At 35.5% G+C, this 20,897-nt stretch overlaps 1 protein-coding gene and 1 long non-coding RNA gene across 4 annotated transcripts in view; one reads left to right on the top strand and one right to left on the bottom strand.

Annotated features, from left to right (window-relative positions):
* Positions 1 to 20,897, bottom strand: part of GSTCD (glutathione S-transferase C-terminal domain containing) — a 135,881-nt gene that overhangs the window by 29,478 nt on the left and 85,506 nt on the right. The gene's annotated exons all lie outside the window — the stretch shown is intronic.
* LOC144224635 (uncharacterized) lies at positions 282 to 17,916 on the top strand. The gene is made up of 3 exons (XR_013333100.1): positions 282 to 424; positions 1,385 to 1,444; positions 17,830 to 17,916. It is a non-coding gene; the product is annotated as an uncharacterized LOC144224635 (long non-coding RNA).

Below are 20,897 nucleotides of genomic sequence, written 5' to 3'. Positions count from 1 at the left end.
CATGTAGCTTTATTTTCATTTTTCTCTAATAATATAATTGTGAAAAATTAAAAAAATATGTGAAAACTCCTGTCATCCTACCCTTCCTGGATAACCACCCTTAAAGGATTATGACAATTTTCAACAAAGCAAAGTTGAAAGAATCTTACAGTGACTGCCTTTATAACCTCCATCTAGATTCTACCATTAACAACTTACCATACTTGGTTTATCATACTCTTTTTTTTTTAAGTTTTAAAAGTTTATTTATTTATTTTGACAGAGAGAGAGAATGTGAGCAGGGACGAAGTAGAGAAAGAGAGAATCCCAAGCAGGCTTCACACTATCAGTGCAGAGCCTGACGCGAGGCTCAAACTCACAAACTGCGAGATCATGACCAGAGCTGAAATCAAGAGTCCAACGCCTAACCTACGGAGCCACCCAGGTGCCCCCAGTTTATCACACTTTTATTCATCTATCTGTCCATTCATAAATCCACCTGATTTTTTTAAGTAGGTTCCACACTCAGTGTGGAGTGCAACATGGGGTCTGAACCCACGATCCTGAGATCAAGACCTGAGCTGAGATCAGTGTCAGTTAGACACTCAACCAACTGAGCCACCCAGGCACCTCTCCACCTAATTTCTTACAGCAGTGCAGTTCTGATTTGGAAGAGGAAGAGCAAAAAGAGTCAGAGGGCAAAAAAGGAAAAATATTTTTGAGCCCTGTGGGAAAGCTACAGTCACAAACGCTGCTGCTTAATGGAACCACCGAGAGGCAAGAAATGAGCACAAACATTTTAGTCTTCGCTTTGTGAATTTCTTAACATTTCTTAGCCAAAGGGCTCTCATAAAGTCAAGAGAAATTACCTTTTGTTAAGAACAAGGAGAAAAGAACATTTATTTAATGGAATAATTAACATCCAGTTTGACATCATTATTTCTATTAGACGTTTAGAATTATCTAACTTTGTTAGGTTTCTTTCAAACACAAATGTGTTGATGAAGATCTGGTTTTCTTGCTGAGATTCTGTCTTTGCATATAAAGAATTCATGCTGAAATGAAGTTTGAAGGCAAAGGGGTAATTTTCAGGGTTGTGTTTAAATAGACACTATTAGGGAGGCAGGGGGTCTGAGTCAAGCTTCGGACTCTTGATTCTGACTCCAGTCATGACCTCAAGGTTCATGGGTTCGAATCCCACATTGGGCTGTGTACTGACAGTGTGGAGCCTGCTCTCTTTCCCTCTCTCTCTCTGCCCCTCACTTAAAATAAATAAATAAATAAATAAATAGGCACTATTAAGCTGCACATATGTTCATAGATTGAGCTAAATATACAGTAGCATAATGCCCAGATGCTTTATGGAGAAGCCACCTCTAATAAGCATTCCGCCTCCCCATTCCAGTTTTATAAATATTATGAAGCTCCTGGAAACATGAACAGGATCTCACATACAATGACCAAGGTAAGAAAGTGGTATTTTGAGATAAGGCATTAATTTAAAAACCAAATCCTACTTTCTATTTTTAGCCAACATTCTCCTGCCTAAGACACCATTTATAAGCATAAATTTATAATCTATTTTTAGTTTGACTAAAACTTCTGGTTCTTTAAGCATCATCACAGAAAAAGAAACTCAAGAATTAAATGATCAGGCATTTTAGTATAATGATGTTATTTGTTCTGTGATGTAATTCTCCCCCAGTGAAAGTGAAGTCTTTTTCTTGTCTAATTCAAGTTAGGAGAAAGATGATTATTTAGACAACTTCAATTTCTTTGCAGTGTCCAAAAAGAAAATACAAAGGTAAAAGAGTCCATTTTTAAGTGAAGGAAGAGCTATGTTGGAACACCAGCATTTTTCGTCGGTCCAAAGCACCAAATAAGGAAAATAAAATTAAAAAAAAATCATAGATGGGAAATGTGCACATTTGTAGCCAGGATACCTGCTGAGTCTAGTAAATTATGCTCAAGATCATGTGGCCCTTAAGTTTTTATTTCTTAGTCCAAAGCAAAAAAGTATCTTCAATGTTGTGACTTCCTGGTAAAAGGAAAGTGGTTGAGTGCTTAGATACACATTTAACTTCTTTACTAAAGATTCATTTTCTGCTTTCTTTTCAAAGTATTTTCTTTGAGATAGAGCATACCAACCATATTCTATAACTTTTAAAAAATATATATCGTTAGACATGGGGACAAAAAAAGCTAAAATTGATGAGTTAGAGAGTTTAAAAACATGCTTTTTGTTTAGAAAGCTATAAAATCAAGAGAGCAAATTTCTTCAGAAGCGATGGATACAGTAGAGCTGTTCTATTCTAGAGAAGGCACAAGACAACCAAATAGACAAAGTGGCACTGACAGGACCACTGGTGAGACGAAAGGGGCAACTGCAAATTGCATTGTTTTCGAGAGCATGACAGCATTAATGACAGCATTAAGATGAGCTGATGAATGGTCACTTACGTTGTACAGGGCACTAGACAGTGAAACCCAGGTCCCATCCCCAGGGCAGCCTACAGTTTTCATCCTGGGACTAGTCACTTAGGCATCTACTATGCTCAGTACCTGTCTGTATGCCAAGGACATATCTCAAAGTGACAAGACATAGTTCCTCCCTGTCCTTAGGAACTAAGAGAGTATCTAAAAGGAAGGAATCGGTGTTCATTAGGTGCAAATGTATGTGCACTGAAAATAAAGGAGTAATTGAGACATCAGAGAGGACCCTACAGAGACTTGGGGCATTTCAGCTGAGTCTTTAAGGAGGAACAGAATCTCACCAGATAGAACAGCAAGGAAAGCATGCTAAGAACGATATGGCATATTTAGGGGAAAACTGCAATGAGCTCACGTGCTTAAAAATGAGGATCAATAAAAAAGTGGAAGAACATAGAATAGGTCTGAAAATACAGGCAGAACCAGATGGGAAAGAACATTGCTGTTATTTTGCTTTCTGTGCTGTAAAGAAAACATGGCCTCACCTTAATATTTAATGTGCTTAGAGCTCCTCAGAGACAAGCTCTACTTGAACAGACAGCACTGTTATTTTTACATTGTTATATATTAAAGATGTTCTTTTATAATGCTAGCCTGCATTGTTTTTATTCAGGATAGAGTATATTCTCAAATCAGATAATAAAATTCTCTGGAGCATTCAACCTCAACTAATGCTAGTTGTCTAAGTAACTTAATTAAGAAAATGAAATGGAATTAACTATTGAAACTCAGTGACTCATTTTGTACCCTGGTGTTGTAGATCAAGAAAGCACTTGGACTCCTTACTGGATTCTCCTTCTCACTCTCCTTCCCAGGCTCTCTTCCCTTGGCATTGCACTGAAATGCTGTGATCACTAGGTCCTATCTTTTGTGCCGCAGCTTGTCATTAAGCATGCTTTTCCTGTTTATATTAACAGTCCCTTTCAAATTTACCCATTAAAATATCTCTTCTTTGCTTAAAATGCCTTTAAAGTCACCTTATTGGCTTAAGAAAAAAATTTTTTTTTACTTCTTGGCAAGAAAACAAGGTCTCTAGTGATCTGGGCCCCATTACTTTGCCAAACTCATGTTCTAGAACTTTCCTATATATCCTCTATGTTCTAGCCTTTCTAAACAATGGTAAGTTCCTTGAATTTATTAAAGTCAGTGAGGTGGTGGCTTTAAAAATGTGCTCCCTCTGCTTGAAACCTTTTTGCTTGCTTTAGAACCCAGGGACCCTAACAGCTTTCCTTGCTCCTGATTATATTTACATTTAGGACTTTTGTAATAAAATTTTTTTAAAGACAAAGAAAAAGTAACTCCTTCAAACTCTGTTACTACCCTAAAGAACTAATCTTGTATACTATAAAGCACTACTATTGTTAACTAGTGAAAAAATTTTATTATACACTTCTGGGAATTCATCTGAAGAAAAGGAGAACATTAATTGAAAAAGATATATGCACCACCTGGAGCACCAAGTGGTTCAGTCAGTTAAGCGTCTGACTTCAGCTCAGGTCATGATCTCGTGGTTTGTGAGTTCAAGCCCTGTGTTTGGCTCTGGGTTGACAGCTCAGAGCCTGGAGCCTGCTTCAGATTCTGTGTCTCCCTTTCTCTCTGCCTCCTGCCCACCCTCTCAAAAATAAATAAATGTTAAAAATTAAAACATATATATATATATATATATATGCACCACTATGTTCATTGCAGCTTTATTTACAATAGTCAAGATATGGAAACCACGTAAGTGTCCATCAACAGATGATAGATTAAATGTGGTATACAGATATACAATTGAATATTATTCAGCTTTCCAAAAGAATGCAGTCTTGCCATTTTGAGACAAAAAGGATGGACCTTGAGGGCATTTGCTAAATGAAATAAGTCAGACAAATATCATATGATCTCACTTATATGTGGAATCTAAAAGAATAGTTTGGTGGTTGGCAGAGGTGGGGGTGGTAGGGGGCAAAATGCATGAAAGGGTCAAAAGGTACAAACTTCCAGCTACAAAATAAATAAGTCATGAGGATGTAATGTATAGCATAGCAACTATACCTAATAATCTATATTGCATATCTAGAAGTTGTTGATAGGGTAGATCCTAGAAGTTCTCATCACAAGAAAAAAATTCTAGAACTGTGTGGTGACGGATGTTAACTTGACTTACTGTGGTTATCATTTCACAACACATACAAATACTGAATCATTATGTTACACACCTGAAACTAAAATAATTTATGTCAATTACATCTCAAAAAAATGGCATGTAGGCATAATTAATTATATTAACTATCAAAAGAACCATTAGCTAAAACTGCTTCTGTCTCTCTGAAGTAGATACAGATGATTTTTCCAGACTAGATGAATTTGGATGCAATTAAATGCAAAGAGTGTTAGGAGACTGACAGGTACATAACAGGTGATAAATAAAAGTTTAATGAATTCATTTTCTGTGGAATCAAGACAAGCTAGATTTTAAGGTTGCATGCCGACTTCTGCAGGTACTAAGCATGAAAAAAGTTAGCTACCAAGTTACGCCTGTATTTGTTGAAATAGTAAAAGACGTCAACTACAGAACAATGTTTTAGGAGGAAATGGAAAAGTTTCTGAGAACTTTGGTGAAGGAATAAGAAAATAACTATTTAAAGCTTTATCAAAAGCTAGACAAAATTTTTAAATGGGTTAAAGACCTAAATGTGAGACAGGAAACCATTAAACTCCTAAAGGAGAAAACAGGCAATAACCTCTTTGACCTTGATGGAGCAACTTCTTAACTACGTATGTCTCCTGAGGCAAGGGAAACACAAGCAAATATAAACTTGAGACTTCATCAAAATAAAAAGCTTCTGCACAGTGACAGAAAGAATCAAATGAAAAGGCAAACTATGAGATAGGAGAAGTTATTTGCAAATGACATGTCTGATAAAGGGTTAGTATCCAAAAAATATAAAGAACTTATAAAGCTCAACAGCTCCAAAATGAATAAACCAATTAAAAAAATGTACAGAAGACATGAATAGACACTTTTCCAAAGAAGACATCCAGATGCCCAAAAGCCACATGAAAAGATGCTCAATTATCATTCATCATCAGGGAAACAGAGCAAAGCTACAAGGAGATATCACCTCACACCTGTCAGAATGGCTGAAATCAACAACCCAAGAAACAGGTGATGGTGAGGATGTGGAGAAAAAGGAACCCTCATGCATTTTTGATAGAAATGCAAACTGGTGCAGCCACTGTGGAAAGCAGTGTGGAAGTTCCTCAAAAAGTTAAAAATAGAACTACTCTATGCTCCAGCAAAATTGCACTACTGGGTATTTACCCAAAGGATACAAAAATACTAATTCAAAGGGATATATGCACCCTGATATTTATAGCAGCATTAGCTACAATAGTCAAACAATGGAAACAGCACAAATGTCCATTGACTGATGAATGGATAAAGAGGTGATATATATATGTATGCATACATACCTGTATACATGTATATATGCATGTATACATACATACCTGTATACATGTATATATGCATGTATACATACATGTACAAAGAGGTGATATATATCTTTATATGTACATATATATATACACACACATAGGAATATTACTCAGATAAAAAGAATGAAATCTTGTATATACACATACATATATACATAGGAATATTACTCAGACATAAAAAGAATGAAATCTTGCCTTTTGCAATGATGTGGATGGAGGTAGATGGTATTATGCTATGTAAAATAAGTCAGAGAAAGACAAATACCATATGATTTCACTCACTGGTGGAATTTAAGAAACAAATGAACATAGGGAAAAAAAGAAAGAGAGGCAAACTAAGAAACAAACTTAACCATAGAGAACAAACTGTTACCAGAGGGGAGGTAGGTGGGGGGATGGGTTAAGTAGGTGATGAAGATTAAAAAGTGCACTTGTGATAAGCACCAGGTGTGNCCTGTATACATGTATATATGCATGTATACATACATACCTGTATACATGTATATATGCATGTATACATACATGTACAAAGAGGTGATATATATCTTTATACGTACATATATATATATACACACACATAGGAATATTACTCAGACATAAAAAGAATGAAATCTTGTATATACACATACATATATACATAGGAATATTACTCAGACATAAAAAGAATGAAATCTTGCCTTTTGCAATGATGTGGATGGAGGTAGATGGTATTATGCTATGTAAAATAAGTCAGAGAAAGACAAATACCATATGATTTCACTCACTGGTGGAATTTAAGAAACAAATGAACATAGGGAAAAAAAGAAAGAGAGGCAAACTAAGAAACAAACTTAACCATAGAGAACAAACTGTTACCAGAGGGGAGGTAGGTGGGGGGATGGGTTAAGTAGGTGATGAAGATTAAAAAGTGCACTTGTGATAAGCACCAGGTGTGGTATGTAAGTGTTGAATCACTAAATTGTATACCTGAAACTAATATTACACTATATATTAACTAACTGGAATTTAAAGAAAAACTTGAAAGAGCTAGAAAAGCAGGAATGAAATTCCTAAAGAAACTCATGTGTTGAAGCATAAAAATATGCAGTAACATAAAATTTACACTTTAGGTTAGAGTAATTTTGCTCTAAATTTTGGAGATGACTTATTGGAAATATTAAATGTTTAGAAGAGTCCTTTCATTTACATTTTTCAAAGTTAGTTACAGGCTAGTATCATGAATCCTCTTAGCCATGCTAACCTCACAGTGACAACTTTCCTGCAACAAAGGATACTAATCATTTGATAACCTTTTTCCTCTTTCCCTACCCCAACCTATTCACACACCCCACAGTGTAGTGTATGAAACCAACAACTGTGCAACAGTGTGACTGATGGTTATTTTCACTCTGATAATTTTGTTATACACAGTGTTAGAGCATTTAATAATTATTAATTAGAAGTTCAAAATGTTAAAAGAGGACAATTTATTCTTCTCTAAATTGGGGAATAATAACTTCACATATAATCTTAATCAATCATTGACCAATGAATCAACCAACCAACTTGACCTATATAGAACTAACTGCTCTAGCCAATGTTAGGGACACAAAGATGTGTAACATTTGGCTTCTGTCCTTAATAAAGTTATGTTTTGGGGCACCTGGGTGGCTTAGTTGGTTAAACATCTGCCTCTTGATTTCGGCTCAGGTAGGTCATGATCTCACCGTTTGTGAGATTGAGCACTAAGTCAAGCTCTGGACTGACAGGGTAGAGTCTGTTTGGGGTTCTCTTTCTTCCCACCCCCCCCACCCCCTGCTCCTCCCCTGCTCATGCTCGCTCTCTCTCTCTCTCTGAAAATAAACTTTAAAAAAATTATCTCGTTTATTTAGTTCAAAGCATTTTATTTGAGCTTAGAAAATATACTGTATTAACCACATTGTACAATATGTTTTTAAGGAAATTTTAACAGCTACAACTTACAAAAATCCATATATATTTCATCAAAGTTTCTAAGGTTGGTAACACTTCCTGTTTTTATGATGCTTTGCAATTTATTAAGCACTTGCATATTTGATATATAATCTAACCTCCAAACTGTTGGGTTGTCAGAGTGGATGATATTTTCCTTATTTTACAAATGAGGACACTGAAGCCTAATGAGGTTGTTCAAACTTAACACTTGCTCAAAGACACACACTAGTTAAGTAGTAAAGCTGGGACTCTAACCAAGAATTTCTATACGTCAGGTTCAGTCCTCTTTCCACCATGACCTGCTATCTCTTAAACAGATTATTTTGATTAATTATGATATCAGAATTTCAGCACTGGTACTTTTTTATGTGTGAATTCAAGGAAATGAGGTGCCTTCTAGGAAGAAAATGAGGGATTTCCCTAGTAATTGCATCTTAGGGAAAAAAATGTAGTTCTTCAGAATCAGTCATCAAATGCAGTTTATTTCAGATTTTCCTCTAAGTAAAATTTCTAAGAGCAGGCTTACCAGTAAAAAAGATCAATTTAAGTTTTGAACTCAACATTTTGGAATATATCACCAAGGCATTATTTGGAGGTCTCAGAAGTCACTCTGTTTAATGAATTGACCTTTGAGTGTCACCTTTCCCAGAAAGAGACCATTTCCTTGCCTTGGGACTGGAGCAACCTTTTCTGATTTTATAGAAAAGTGACATAGGGAGGTTGAGCAATCAATTTGTTGCAAAATCGGATTATCCAGGAGGAAAGAAATGAAAATAGATTGGGGAGATCTTTCATGCTTTTGGTAATGCAGATGCTGCCTAAACACAGCACACACCTTTTCCTGCCATATCCAATTCTAGAGCATCTTTAAAAATCTAATGACTAAAAAACACTTAACCAAGATGCTAGGTCGGGGAAGAAAGTTGGAGAAAATATAGTCACATTATTTGTCAAATCAAAACTTCTGTTTTGTCTATAGAAGGGCTTAAATACAATAAACAGTAGAAATTTTAAAACCTTCTTATTCTTGCAGTATTTTTCTTGTAGATGCATAAAACATTTTGATTTCAGAATACCAGATCCCAGAGTTAATTGAACATATATATTTTCATTCCACTTAAATGCTATTTACACTCTTCAAAGTAAATGCTACTTTGCCCTGGAATTTAGCTAAAAAAAAAAAAAAAAGCCACAATAGCTTTCAAATTGCCCACAAAACCATGCTGAAATGCTTTAGAACAAAAAAAAAATGAACTCTAAATAAAAAAGTTTAGGTATTTATTTATTCTCCCTCTTCAGAGGCCTAAGTTAACAACAGTAAGGTATGTTAGTAGTTTTATTAATTTTTTGAGATCATTCAAGTAATCCTCAATTTGGCTTCCAGTGTGTTATGTTTCAAAGTTTTTAGGTTAAGTGATACTCTAGTTAAATCCAAATGTTGAGTGTTAACTTTCCCAGAGTCAAGCAATTTTAAAAAACAGCTTCTTTTGTGCATAGTATTCTAATTTCTATGATTTGACCTACTGATTTTCTCGTTTGATTTTTTCTTTCTTCTTTCCTTCTTTCCTTCCTTCCTTCCTTCCTTCCTTCCTTCCTTCCTTCCTTCCTTCCTTCCTTCCTTGCTTTTGTTTTTGTGATGGCNACAGCTTCTTTTGTGCATAGTATTCTAATTTCTATGATTTGACCTACTGATTTTCTCGTTTGATTTTTTCTTTCTTCTTTCCTTCCTTCCTTCCTTCCTTCCTTCCTTCCTTCCTTCCTTCCTTTTATTTTTGAGAGAGAGAGAGAGCGTGAGCAGGGGAGGGTCAGAGAGAGAGGGAGATACAGAATCCAAAGACAGGCTCTAGGCTCTGAGCTGGCTGTCTGTTCCCTTGAATCTGAGCTCTATGATTGCTTGACTAGTGTACTACAGAAGCAAAACTGTGTCCATTTCTGGCAGCTTCCACTTTCTGTCTTTTGAGTTATTTGCTCTTGGAACACAGTACTATGCTTTAAGAAGCCAAGCCTCCCCAGCTGATACTGTGTAAATAGACAAGGTCTCCCGCCAAGCCCTACTAAATCCCAGATTTGTGAACAAAATCAATAATTGTTATTAAAAGGCATTAAGTTTAAGGTGATTATTTATGCAGCAATAGATGACCAGAATGACATCCTAACATTGGGCTTTTAAAGATTATCATCATTGAATAGTATTTTGAAGGCACCTAACTATACATCAAAAGGTGCTAGGTACTATGACAATAACCAAAATAAGGAATGGTTATTATACTGGAGTGCCCGGGTGGCTCAGCTGGTTAGGTTAAACATCTGACTCTTGATTTTGGCTCATAGTCATGATCTCATGGTTGTGAGATCGAGCCCCACGCTGGGCTCCATACTTTGCATGAAGCCTGCTTAAGATTCTCTCTCTTCCTCTGCCCCCTCCCCCTCTTGTGCTGTCTCTCAAAAAAAAAAAAAAAAAGATTATACCTAAAAGTGAACATTCCAAGGCAGTGGTATTTATTTCAAGTTACATAGTGACTGTATAGCCTCAAAGGCAGTCTTAAATTTCAAACCTACTCTTCCTTTTCTAATATTAGGTCTCAAATCTTGTGAGCCTAACTTATAAGAATAGAACACTAATGAATGCTGGGACCTCAACAGTAAGACAGGGTGGAGAGAAAAAGAGCGTGGGGACTAACCCAGCAATAGGCATGAGTAGGGACTGGGGCAAGTGATCCAAATTAGTATTCAAAAGGAACCCAATCTGGACAAGTATTGATATTCACATAGGTCTAGCAACGGTAGTGTTTAGAAGTGGTCCAGCCAGTAGGATTGAAGTAAAGGGAGAAAAATACAAAGGGCTGGGAAGAAGAAGGTCATACCATGGGGGACATGTAGATGGTCAGCCCTATGCTAAGTCACAAGAGATGACAGACCTAAAAGAGCAAGTCTACACTGAAATGGAGTCATATAGGAGATCAGAGTTCACTAATATACAGATAAAATAGTTCAGGGCCTGAGTAGGGTAGTGGAAGACAGGAACTGATATTTTTTCCTAAACTGGAATTTTGAATCTCCCTCTTTTTTTCATTATAATCTCTACAGAGTAGTTTATTAATTTAGCACATATTTTAGAGCATTTACCAAGGTGTTAGGACACAATGGAAAACAAGGGAGACTCTTATACTCCAGTGAAAGGAGTTTGACAACAAAAAATTAAATCAAGTGATAAGTGATATGGAGAAAATTAAAGTAAGATATGGTTGAAATCAATTTGGTGAATATTTTAGATTAGATAGTCCAGAAAAGCCTCATTGAGCAGTTAACAAAACTGAGATCAAAATGGCAAAAAGCAGCCATGGGAAATAAGATAAAAAGCATTCCATAAGGGAACTGTTGAAGTTGTCTTCAGGTGGAGAGCAGGTCGGGATGTTTGAGAAAGACAATTACAATGATAAATATTTATTCTTGTTGTGTGTGTGTGTGTGTGTGTGTGTGTTTATGTGTAGTTACTGAATGGTATTCATTTTTTAAAAATATAATTTGTTGTCAAATTATTATTTGTATAATGTGTGTAAAGTGTACTCTTGGTTTTAGGGATAGATTCCTGTGGTTCATTGCCTACATACAACACCCAGTGCTCAACCCAACAAGTGCCCTCCTTAACGCCAATCACCCATTTTTCCCTCTCCCTCCACCCTCATGTTCCCTCAGTTTGTTCTCTGTATTAGAGTATCTTGTGGTTTGCCTCCCTCTCTCTGTTTGTAACTGTTCTTTTTTACTTCCCTTCCCCCATGGTCTTCTGTTAAGTTTCTCAAGATCCAGGATATCTGTCTTTCTCTGACTGACTTATTTCACTGAGCATAATACCTTCCAGTTCCATCCATGTTGCTGCAAATGGCAGGATTTCATTCTTTTTCATTGCCAAGTAGTACTGAATGGATATTCTTATTTGCTGGTATTAGCACTACTGAATGATTACAATGTGCTAAGCATGTTTTATTTACTATTTCAACCCTGTGTCATGATGTTGGTACTGTTACTGCAATGTCAGATGAATGGATTTGAACTAAAATAATAAAGTAACTTGCTTTGATCACATGGCACACTGGAGCCAGGGTTTGAATTTTGCTAAGTCTCCCTCCAGGGCCTGTCTTTCCATCTATTACCCCAGAAATCACAAATCCTTATCAGTAAAATAGCTTTGAACAGTACCCAAAATATATAGGATTGCNTTGAACTAAAATAATAAAGTAACTTGCTTTGATCACATGGCACACTGGAGCCAGGGTTTGAATTTTGCTAAGTCTCCCTCCAGGGCCTGTCTTTCCATCTATTACCCAGAAATCACAAATCCTTATCAGTAAAATAGCTTTGAACAGGACCCAAAATATATAGGATTGACAATTTGTCTGTTAAATATTAATAAAGTTTATTGTCTGTTTTAGAAAAATAAATAGAGAGGCGCCTGGGTGGCTCAGTTGGTTAAGTGTCCGACTTCGGCTCAGGTCATGATCTCACAGTTCATGGGTTTGAGCCCTGCGTTGGGCTCTGTGCTGACACCTAGCTCAGAGCCTGTTTTAGATTCTTTGTCTCCCTCTCTCTCTGACTCTCCCCTGCTCATGCTGTCTCTCTCTCTCTCTCAGAAATAAATAAAACATTAAAAAAAAAGAAAAGAAAAATAAATAGAAATTTTTCTACATCAGTATGTACTCTACTGCCTCCCCTGCATGGTGGTATAGATATGCTTCATCTGTATTTTTGACACCAGAGAAATTCTCATCATTATTGAACATCATTATTTTGTATTTTGGTAATATACTTAATTCTAATCTCAAAATCAGCATGAAGGTCATGCTAAAGTCAAATTTTTAGAAAAATGTCAAATAGTGGGACTGCTAGACTAGAAGCATGTGTATAAATGGCTTTGATTTTGTAAAGAAAAAATTATTCAGGACTTATCTTGGTGGTTATAGTTCATTCAGGGCAAGTGTTGAGAGAGAGAGAGAGAGAGAGAAGAGAGAGAGAGAGAAATTGCATCTTCATAAGAAGAAAAGTTCACCCATCCCAAATTCAAATTTACTTCCAGGTTCTTCTGAATTTCTGAAAATTCTTTTTAATGATTATCTGAATCTTGGAAGTATTCCTTGAACAAGTCAATATCAAGAAGGCTGTGAATACTTTGGCTTTTTGTTTGTTTATTTGGTTGGTTGGTTTTGTGTACATACAATTATGCACACCCACACACTATAGTTTTCAATCAGCTAATGACCATTACTTTTGCATCTAAAAATCTAAGCTGTGAAGACAAAGAAGTATTAGCATTTATTAAACTTTGATTGTGGAACACTGGTCCTTTAAGATACTAAGAGACATTGGGAGGGAGAAAAAGTGGCTTCCACCATCAAGTAGTCTTAGGAAATTCATACATTATTCAATTTTTTGGAGAGCCACAATGCCCATTTGCATAAAAAAGGCTCTAAGGAGTCTCGGTGTAGAAACACAGTGTTTCCCCAAATCATCTGACAACTGAATGTTTTTACTATACAATTCTCTTTAGGAACTATTTTAGAAACTCACTTTAGAAAATATTGCTTTATCCCTCCTCTGCTTAAAAATGACTACTCATCCTTCAAATTCAGTTCCACTGAATGCAGTGAGTCAATAAAGACGCAAATCATACGCTTCAGACTACAAAACCCTCCATCTCAGGACAACCTCCAGAAACTCCAGAACATAAGCACAAAACCCAGTCACATGCTAGTTAGGCTCCAGTGACTGAGTCATCAATAAAAAGGAACAAAAGGAACCGAAAATACTTTTCTTGAACATGAGAGTCATACAAGCTATGCTTACAAGCTTGACGACATTAGCCATCATAATACTTCTTCTTGAATATTAATTTAGAAAAGAAAGTGACATAACATACTTCATATAAACTTTTGAAATATTCTGATAGTGTTTGTCTCAGTTAAAATAGATACATTGTTTAATTATATGCACTGAAATAGCTAACTGCTTATGAGAACTTGAGGAAGAGGCTTAAAATTTAACATTTCTAGACTCAGCGAAGTATACAATATAAACATCAAAATGTCCTCCCAAATGATAGCCCTAAAATCTATCATTCTGATATTCAAGGTACAGACATGGTATCATAAGAAGATTTATGAGTAACACCTACATATCTGCATGTACATACAGCAGGCATGCAATCTCCTTACTCTCGGGGGACAAGGAGTGGGGGAGAGACTTACTGTAGATGGAAAAATCTGAAAGGGCCTCACTGATAAGGTGATATTTGAGATCTGAATGAAGTGATGAAGTATATGGATTATCTGAGGGAAGAGTTTTCCGGACAAGGGGGATAACAAATAGGAGGCTGACAGAGGAGAAGATCAAAGAAGTAGCTAAGGGTCAGAGTATATAAGGCTTTATAATCTATGTACGACTTTTGGATTTTATTTTGAATTAGATGGATTTTGTGACATTTTTGACTTTTAAAAAGGATTTCTATAGGCAAGAAAGGGTAGAAGCAGGGAGTCTGACTAGGATACTACTGTAAAAATAGTCAAGGCCAGTTATGATGGTTGCTGAGATTAAGGATAGAGTAATGGACATAGAGTAATGGTGACTAGGTTAGGTATATATTTTAAAGATAAAGCTGACAGAACTTGCTAATGAATTGGATGAAGAAGATAAAAGAAAGAGAAGAATCAAATATGACTCCAGAATATTGGGCCTTGAGCAACTACAATAATCATATTGCCACATGTTGTGTTATAGTAGGGGTATGAAGACTAAATCTTGAGGTTTTATTCATGTCTAGAGGTTTGGAAGCTAAATAAGAACCAGCAAAAAAGACTGATAAGAAGTCATTCTAGTGGCTTCTCAGAAGCCAATTAAAGTATTTCAAGGAGAAGGGAATGATTAATTTCATTAACTGCAGTTGATATGAAAGGAAAATAAGGATTGAGACTCCTTCCTTACATTTGGTAAATGGAAGTCCTTGGTGACATTGACAATAGTAGTTTTGTTGAAGTAGTGGGGTAGAAGACTGATTTTTGTAGGTTCAAGAGAGAAGGACAACTAAAAAGTGTATAAGGCATAGTGGAAATTCAAAATCACCATTGTACAATGACCATAGTGATAACTGATCTGGGTAAGAATCATCAATCGATGCTAAAGCCATTGGTGAAAAACGATTGGGGAACAAGACAGCTCAAAGTAGCTCCCCAGAGATTATTTATTATTACAAAGGGAAGCCAGTATCTTTCATGTATTGCAGAAATGTGAGAGAAACCATCTTTACCAACTGATCAAACTTATCATAAATGATGTGTCAAACTGATTATGTGCTTGCTATTATGGTGCACTCAGAGCAATATAACATCAACTCTGTGTATGCCTGCCAAAAATGTATAGGAGTCATTATGTTGTAGGCTTGCTAATGGTTTAGCTTCCATCCAAAAGAGGAAATAGATAAATCCAAATTGAGGATATTCTGCAATATAATTGGCCTATATTCTTAAAAAAGAAAAGTCAGTGTCATACAAACAAAAAGAATTTTAAAGGCCAGATTTCTAGATTAAATAATACTAAAGATAACATGACAACTAAAAGCAATGTATAGTCCTTGTTGGGAAATTGGATATTAAAGAGAGAATGAGTGTTATTGAACAATTGGTAGTATTTGAATATGATCAGTAAATTTGCTAATTGTATTGTATTAATGCTAAATTTTCTGTGCATAATTATTGGATGGTGGTTATGTCAGAGAATGCCCTTGTTCTTAGGAGATACATGAGAAAATACTTTGGGGTGAAGTGTCACAAGGTCTATAAGGCATTCTCAAATGATTCAGGAAAAATGAATGTATTAAAGGGATAATATAAGTAAGACAAAATGGTAGAAATAGCCTTGATAAAAATATGAAGGCTACATGGGTATTCAGTCCTGGGTATATTTGTGCAATTTTTTAAAAAACAGGTTAGTAAATTTTTAACAAAAGATTGGGAAGGAAATGGACAAGGAACAGATGAAAGCAGGTAAGAAGAGTGGTAGCTGTGGGGCTAAGTAGGGTAAGAGAGAATTTAAAAAACTGCGAGATACTTCATTCAGCATTTTTGTTATCTGATGGGCAGGATCCAGGAGAAGAAGCAAACAAACAATTGAGGGCGTAAGAGGAGGAGGTACAGTGCACAGTGCTCAGTGCAGGGCTTGGGCTTAAACAAGAAAACAGAAGGAGGGCCTGTAGTGGATGGCTACAGAGGCTGGTGTGTTGGCACAGTTGCTGGGGAAAGCATGTAAAAAGTCTTCTGGTGGTTTTTATTTTTAATCTGTGAATTAAGAGAAAAGGGGAAGAAATACTGAAAGTCTGAAGAGGAAAGATGATATGAAACAGTTATATACCAAGTTGACTTGGGAAGTCTTATGGAAGGAATTATGAGTACAAAGGACCCACTTCCTTAAACAAAGATCATATGATTACAAAGATGGAAGAAACTCTATATAATCCAATTATTTTATAGGCAGGGAAATGGAGATGTAAAGAAAAACAGATAATGTGGAGATAATGAACACTATTGACTGGCCAAATAAAACAATAGTACTAAGAATATAAAGCACTTACTGGAATTCTCCTACATGGCAGTACCATGTAAGAATCTGTATCTGTAATGGAAGGGAAAATAAGATAAAACATGGAGGGAGGCAAACCATAAGAGACTCTTAAATACAGAGAACAAACTGAGGGTTGCTTGATGGCAGATGGGGAGGGGGATGGGCTAAATGAGTGATGGGCATTAAGGGAGGGCACTTGTTGGCATAAGCACTGGGTGTTCTATGTAAGTCATAAATCACTGGGTTCTACTTCTGAAACCAATACCACACTGTATGTTAACTAACTTGGATTAAAATAAATAAAAAAAAAGAACTTTGTATTTGTTAACTCCTATATTGAAAACTAGTTAAGTAAAACTATATACAAAGGCATATATTTTAACTTCTATATTCCATGTGAATAAAAGAGGATCAGAATGTTTAAATACCACGCCCAGAGTCACCCAACTATTTTCATAAATCAATGGAGCTTACATTTGTAGCACTTATCACAGTCTTACTTTGAGGGATTCTCAACGAGACTTCCAATTCTTACATCTTACCCAACTCTACTGACTCTAAACCTTCTTATACCTAACAGTTTTTCAAATATGTTTATTAACTCAAACACTTCAGTAACCTGAAGCCTGTTAAGAGCCCTAAGAAGATTCAGAGCATAGTGCTGATCATCAGATACTTAAGGCAAAAGGAGTGGTGAAGAAGGAAACACAGCAGAAACTGAGGAAATGAATAGTACCCAAAATCAATCTAAGTTTCTTCGTTGATTAAATACACAGATGAAGCTGTGCTGTGTATCAACTCAGTGCTGATTGATACTAAAAAATTTTCTAACAGATGGAATGGGAAAATTTCTGAGAAAACAATGTTTCATACATATATGAACAATAAGGGCTTACATACTGAGAGACAAGGAAGAGGAGACAGAAGGAAGAGTTCTGAATTAACTGGTAATTTATGAATTCTCACATAACAAGGGGGAGCTTAAAGAGTAAAACTTTCATTGCTTCACTTTAGTGCTGTGCCAGTCTTTTAATCCCTTCCTGACCTATTTTTATTCAGCACTGAAAAGGGTACATTGTTTGGTTTGGGTATTAGCTTTTAAGGAGATTAGTTTCCAGGAAAAGTAAAGCATTTTGCATATAAAGAGGGACCCTCTTGATACAAGGCATCATAGTGTGCTCAGTTCCCAAAGCACCTGTTAAAAAGAAATAAAAAACAAAACAGAATTCAATATCCATTCCCTCACAAAATTACAGATGAAGTTAAAAATAATTTTGTGTAAAAAATATTTCTCAACAAAAAAACCTTTTTTTTTTTCAGATATGTGCCTTCTAGAGTTTTAACCAGAGGGAAGCTGAATCCTTTTACTCCTAAGCAAGAGGTGAACATTAATAGGTTTTTCTTCTTAATCATGGATGTCAATTTGTATTAGATTACTAATTATGAATTATAATACAATTAAAATACAAATACCATGGGAAAAATACATAAATAAAACTTCCTAAATCTTCATACAATTTAATTTCTTCTTGGAGGCTTCTGGCTTGATCTTAACCCTTCAGATAAGTCTGTCCATATACTCCAAGTGGACACAGATTATTTTTTCTCAGCTCTAATAGTTCTGACACCCCTTCCATAACAGATATTTTGTAATATTGCCCTTAACTCTATTGAAATGAAATTCAAAGCTAATATAGCTTATGTAATCTAAATAAAAATAAACATGTAGCAATAATATAAACAAGTAAAATAAATTGTTTCATAATAGAATAGTATTGTAACAAGTAGACACGCAGTTGTGATTACTAGAGGAACAAAATGTCCCATGAATTTCTCAGGCTTAACATTAAATATCATGACATGTAAATTCTCTGAAGCAGGCGACATTCTCTCTAGAACTTAATGCAATGTTTGGTTACTGGAATTGTGCTCTGAAGTAAGCCAAAGCACAATAAAATTTAGAAGACTGAAGATATAATAATTTAGGGATTTGACTTCTATTTAAAAAATTTCCTCTTCTAAAAACTGCCTTATGTAAGCTAGTATCCAACATTCCAATGTAAAGAACTTTCTTTAGGTAAATAAGTAAGTGTTGTTTTTTAAATGAGCTCTTGGGGTACTATCTATTTTTTGTTTCTTTTGTAACAGTAACAATGAATCTTCTATCTTTGGAAATATTTCTCATAACTAAAAATTTCTAGATAACTAAAATATAACCTTCTTAAGAACTAAAATTTTTTGTTAATTTGTACCTACAAATGTGTTTTATACTTATGTAACTTATAAATAATAATACTGATGATAAAATGAATACTAGGGTATCCAACACCAGCCTAAGAATTAAGACATTACTTATACTTTTGAGGTCTTATGTATATGTCCCTATACAACTGTACCTCACTTTCTTGACCCTGAAACACCACTATCCTGAATTTGTGGTTATATTGGTCTTCTTTTTAGTTTTGTCACATAAATATATACCCCTGATACTATATTAGCTTTGAATATTTCTAAACTTCAGATAAGTGGAATTATATTATACTTTAATTTTTTGCAATATAATTTTTACAATATAATTATTATATTGTAAGTCTAACTATTTGTAAGATTCATTCATGTAGATACATGAATCTGGACTTTATTTTCACTATTCTAAGTATTCCATCGTAGAGCCATAATATATCTATTTTCCTGTTGATAGTCATATGGAATTTTTCCTTTTTTTTTTTTTTTTGCAATTATAAACAACTGAAAGCATTTCTGTGGTTTTGATATTGCTTAAGATGGATGCATACTTGGTAAAGCCTTCTTTTAAAAACTTGAAAATAAAATTTAAGTTTTCCTTAATGAATCTAAGACACATTTATGAATTTCAATTATATACCATATAGCATTATAGTAATGTCCTCAGAGGTAGAGAGATGGTGGGTCTCATTTTTACTAGAATTAGTAGGTTTAGTTTGGTTTTTATAGTTCTTTCTCACTCTCCAGCTATTGCCAAGAAACTTCTCGCTGCTACAATGTTTATTCTAACATTCTCTATTTTCAATTTCCTCTTTGTAGACCTGGAGCCCAGCCAATGAAATTTGAGTATAGTGCCAACAAAAAGAAAAAATAGATTATGACTGAAAGACCAAATAGGAGCTTTTCGAGGGGAAATGTGTACTACCATGAGATAAAATGGTATTATGGAAGGAACAAAGGTTTTGGTATTTCAAGTCTGGCTCAGGTATTTGTAGCTCTCTGACCTTGTCAAATTATCCTTCTGAGTATTTGTTTTCTCATCTGTAAATGTACGTATCAATCCTATCTGATTGGACTCTTGTGAGAAATAAATAGCACCACAGCATAGTCCCAGCTAAGCCACTGGCCTTCAGTAAATGTAGGTTGTCTCTCCTTCATATCTACTCACTTCCCATTAGAGGACGGTGACGAACTACCTCAAGGGACCAGGGACTTTTTGGCTTACCTCTTGGTTCACAGATGTGTTCTACATAGTTCCAGATATATGACCTTCATGGAGGTATTATTGCTTCAAACATCACGGCAAGTACCTCATTACAAATGTTAAGAAGCAGGATTTCTACTGAAGAAAAACTAGACTATGACACAACTTATGGAGAGCCAGTGCTCCTGAAGAGAAATCAGAATAGATGGAATGAACACTTCATTCAACCAACTATTTTTGCGAGGGAAGGAAACTTCCCCAGACAGAAAATTGACGTGAATTATATTTGGAAAAAAACTCATCCGCCCTGGCAAAATTAGTGAGAAGATATTGCCTTCCTCAAGAAAAAAGTGAACTTACAGAGGCAGAATATGATCAGCTGAAACACCCTTAAGTATTAAAGCACAAAGGCAGGGTAGCTCGTTATCTACTTAAAGAGAAAAGACCGGTTGGCCTCAGATTTCTCTACAGCAATACATGCCACATAATGGAGCAATATATAAAGGGGTTTGGCAGAAGATAGCTGTGGCTTAAGAATGCTTTGGGACACCTGGGTGGCTCAGTCAGTTAAGCGTCTGACTTTGGTTTCAGCTTACGTTATGATCTCACAGTTTGTGAGTATAAGCCCCGCATTGGGCTCTGTGCTGACAGTATGGCACCTGCTTGGGATTCTCACTCTCTGCCCCTCTTTCTCTCTGTCTCTCTCAAAAATAAATAATTTTTTTTAAAAAAAGAATGTTTTACACAGCTACATTTACCTATGAAGGTAAAAGACTCATCTTCTCTAAGATGCGAGTGTTTAAAGAGAATATTCACCTTCTCTGAGGAAATGAAAAAACAAAGCAAACTTTTTCATTATATGCCAGGCCCTAGCTAGTCTAAATAGTTTTTACAGTTTATATATAGTTTTTATAATCTTAATAGTTTTTCTTTCATCCCA

The sequence above is a fragment of the Crocuta crocuta genome, unplaced genomic scaffold (genome assembly GCF_008692635.1).
Source record: "Crocuta crocuta isolate KB4526 unplaced genomic scaffold, BGI_CrCroc_1.0 scaffold92, whole genome shotgun sequence".
NCBI classification, from domain to species: domain Eukaryota; kingdom Metazoa; phylum Chordata; class Mammalia; order Carnivora; family Hyaenidae; genus Crocuta; species Crocuta crocuta.
The sequence above is the reverse complement of the archived record's forward strand: the minus strand, read 5'-3'. Positions and strand labels throughout refer to the sequence as shown.